This window comes from Juglans regia, unplaced genomic scaffold (genome assembly GCF_001411555.2).
Source record: "Juglans regia cultivar Chandler unplaced genomic scaffold, Walnut 2.0 Scaffold_704, whole genome shotgun sequence".
Classification (NCBI taxonomy): Eukaryota; Viridiplantae; Streptophyta; class Magnoliopsida; order Fagales; family Juglandaceae; genus Juglans; species Juglans regia.
The window spans coordinates 59,096-63,270 of NW_023361913.1; positions in this window are offsets into that span (position 1 = coordinate 59,096).

A 4,175-nucleotide genomic window follows, 5' to 3' on the forward strand; every position below is an offset into this window, starting at 1 on the left:
AGGGTTTTTACAACCCTTACCTATTCCTGACCAAATATGGACTGACCTATCAATGGATTTTGTTGAAGGTTTGCCCATCTCGAAGGGCTATTCTGTCATTATGGTGGTAGTGGACAGATTATCAAAATATGCTCATTTCATGCCTTTAAAGCATCCCTTTACAGCTACTCAAGTTGCCTCACTGTTCTTCAATAATGTTTTTAAGTTACATGGGTTGCCTACAACCATTGTTTCTGATCGTGGCTCAACATTTACTAGTTCTTTTTGGAGTGAACTTTTCAAGTTGCAAGGAGTTAATCTGTCTTATTCATCAGCTTATCACCCTCAAACTGATGGCCAGACCGAAGCTGTCAACAAGTGTCTTGAACATTTTTTGAGGTCTTTCTCTGGTGACAAACCCAAGCTATGGGTGGATTGGCTCTCCTTAGCTGAATGGTGGTACAACTCCAGCTTTCATACTTCCACAAAGCTGACTCCATTTGAAGCTGTGTATGGGGTCCCTCCAACAAAACTGCAGGCTTATATTCCTGGTTTGACTTCTAATCAGGCAGTGGACCAGCTCTTACAAACTCGAGAACAGCTTCTCTTTACCCTCAAATCCAATTTGTCCTTGGCTCAAGATAGAATGAAGTTTTATTATGACAAACACAGAACTGACAGGGAATTTTCTGTGGGGGATTGGGTTTATCTTAAACTCCAACCCCATAGACAGCAATCGGTGGCTCTTAGAAGAAACCTTAAACTTTCACCTCGATATTTTGGCCCATTTCAGATCACTCATCGAATTGGCAAAGTGGCATATCGTTTATGTTTACCTTCAGACTCACTCATACATCCCGTTTTTCATGTTTCTGTTTTGAAGAAAAAGATTGGGGACCAATTTACACCTATCTCTACCTTACCTCCTGTGGACTTACAAGGAGAGTTACGGCCTCAGCCTGAGAAGATTTTGGAGAGGAGAAGTGTCAAGAAAGATAATAGAGCAGTGGTGGAGGTCTTGATTCAATGGGAAGGTGCTGGAGTGGAAGATTATACATGGGAACCTTACTGGCAGCTTCGTCAGCAGTTTCCCCACCTTGTGGGCAAGGTGCTTTAAAGGGGGAGGGTGTGTTATGGACGGAAGACGTGCTGGAGTGGAAGAATGACAGTTTGGTTATGGGCATTGTGGCAAGGTGTAGACGAAGGAAGGCTGGCCTGAGATGCATAAGAACTGAAATAGAAGGTCGTTAAGAGCAGTTAGTTGATCCTGAGCAATTACACACGGCGTCGTATGATGTATAATTCGTTTCAGTCTTAAATAGAACGTTGTCGTTTAATGTCTTTCTTCTTATTAATTGTAAACACAGTCGTTTCATTTACAAGAATTGTAATAAGTGTTGTCTAAACACTGTCGTTTTGTTCAAACAAATACTATAAATAGAAGAAACGGAGGGAAAACAGAGGAGAACAATTTCATACAATTGCAGACTTCTTCCTTCTTCTTCATCTTCATTCTTCTTCTCTTCTCTTCGTACATTCTGGAGAGTGACTTCTCGAACAAGTCAAGCGTGGGTCCATTACAACCTCCGGCCACCATCTTCCTACCACTTCATCCCCGACCTCTTGGCAACCCTTTGGACCCAACCCCAGCTCCGATCCGTCACCGGTGAAGCCACACTAAGTACATTTCCGATTTCGACTTTTTGGCCTTAAAACCGCCCCTTGCGCCGCCACCCACGGCAAACCACCACCACCATTGGTTTCACCGACCTCTCTAGGCCCTACCCTATCATTTTGGGGTCTTCGTTTGTCTCCGTTGAAAAGTGGGTATTTGTGACCCACGGCCACAGTGTATTTTACACTGTGGTGTTGCTCAGACGTCGCCTTTTTCAGCTTCGTGATCCTCCGGAAATTATCATATAGCGCTGTAAGTATTTCTCCAAAGTATTCTCATGAATTTTATGTATTTTTGCACTAACGCTTTTCACTGTATTTTTTGGCATGCCGGACTGAGTCGGAGGAGTACGGGGGTCGGATGAATTTGTGATTGGAGTTGTTGGTTTGATTGGATTGGATTGGATTGGATTGGTTATTGGTTATTGATGGATTTTGGATTGGTTGGTTCATGTGCATTTCATGCATGTTCATGTTTGTAAAGGAAAACTGGGTTTTCGTGTATTGCATTCATGTTCATGTGTTTATGAAAACTGGGTTTTCATGTGCGAATGATTTGTTGGGTGCGTGTGTATCACGAACCCCAAGCCGAGATGGGGCATTATCTCGGTGGAGCTCCTCTGGTTACTCGGGAGCGGAATAAACTGAGTAACGTCCCCTGGATTGTCGCTGGGCGACAATGGGATCGGACGAGTGATTCGTGCCGACTCCGTGGTCCTTCTGCTGGCGGGGACTAGAGGATGTCTGGCCATGTACGCGCTGGGCGCGGAACTGGGCATCGCTCGTTGTGTAGTGGATGTACCCACGAACGTGTTGGGCGCGTAAGTGGGCATCGCTACAAAGCCAGGGTGTGCGGATGACCCATAGGGGAGATCATGGTGCATACACTAAAAATGGACTATTTTCTGGGAAAATAGCGTGTGTTGGATTTTGTGTAATTCATTTTCTGGGAAAATGTTTTACGGATTATTTTGGGCCAAATGGGATTTTGGCGTGTGTTGATAAATTAATCATTTTCGGGGAAAATGATATTTTGAGGAAAATGCATATTTCTTCATATGCATGCATGTTGGTGGTATTAATGCATTTTATATTCCTGAGTATATTTTTGGGTTATACTTACCTGCGGTACCATTCTGTGGTAACGCAGATTTTGATGCAGATGAGGAGGAGGAGGGTGAGCCTGAGGAGACGGCTCCGCCCGAGGAGTGATCTGGGATCACTAGCTTGTTATTTATTTTACCCTTTGTATTTTTGGGACATGTGTTAACTTTATTTTGGATGACTGTATAACTGTTTTTAAAACTTTACTGATGTTTACTTGTATTTAAATTCTAGTACTTAGTTGACTAATCCGCTGCGTTGTTGTTGTACACCATTGCTTGTACACACACTTGGCACGTTTGTTGGGATGTGTGACCGTGTTGTCATCATCCCGGCGTCTCGATTTCCGTATTTTCCTTACACGGGGGTCGTGGGCGCCACAGGTGGTATCAGAGCAGTTCGGCTCTGGGTAAAACCACATGTCCCATAGGTGCAGTACCAGAAAGTTTTAAAAGTTGTGATTTGAAAATTATTTAATTTAAAGTTTGTGGTTTTTATTGGTTTTATTTAGTTATTGTATATTACTTGTTTGTTTATTTATTTTATTGATTTATTTTATGGTATGTTATTTTATTGTTTTAATCATTTTATTGTGAGCTACTTCATTGATTTTATGCATTTTGTCGTATGCTATTTTATGTATGAAATTTTATTTGATATGATTTGATTTTGTTTTGTTTTGTTTTGTTTTGTTCGGAATTGAAAGGCGGGTTAAGGATTATGATATAACAGGAGATGGTATGACTGAGAAGGCCATTGTTAGGCTTGAACATTTGGTGTAATAGGTTTGAACTCTTGGTGATTGGTTTGTTTTAATATCGAGGTTCGAACATCTTGGTCAGAGTGAACTTTTTGGAGTAGGAATTCGAATTGCTGCTAAGGAGGGGAATAATTTTAAATTGCTTAGGATAATTAAGGTCTTAGGTTCCGTAGAATTTATGTAATGAGTTTTTGGGGTAGGAGGTTGTAAGTTCAACAAAATTCAAGGTTAGATTTATGATAAGTTCATATGAGGTTTGAGGCTTTATAGTTTTTAGGAAATAAGTTATGAGATTTAAGGTGGTAAGTTCAATAAGCAATTTGATAACATTTGGGGTTTTAGAATTTACAAGTTTTATAGGGTGAATGTTTTAGATTTGAGGTCATCGATTTTAAGGATTTCGGAAAATGATTTTATTTTGTTTAAGGTTTTAGAATTACAAAGTTGAAGGACTGAATTAAAATAGGATTGATGAGAGTTGAGTTACTGATATGAGAATTTTTTTTAGGATAATTTCTTTGGAGACTGAAGGGAATTATCTAGTTCGTGTATTTTCTGAGGATTGAGGATGTTGATCTAATTCGAAAGATTATTGCTTTTAGCTCGATGTTTCAGTGATAGGTTGAGGATTTAATCCGTATCAATTTTAAGGATAATA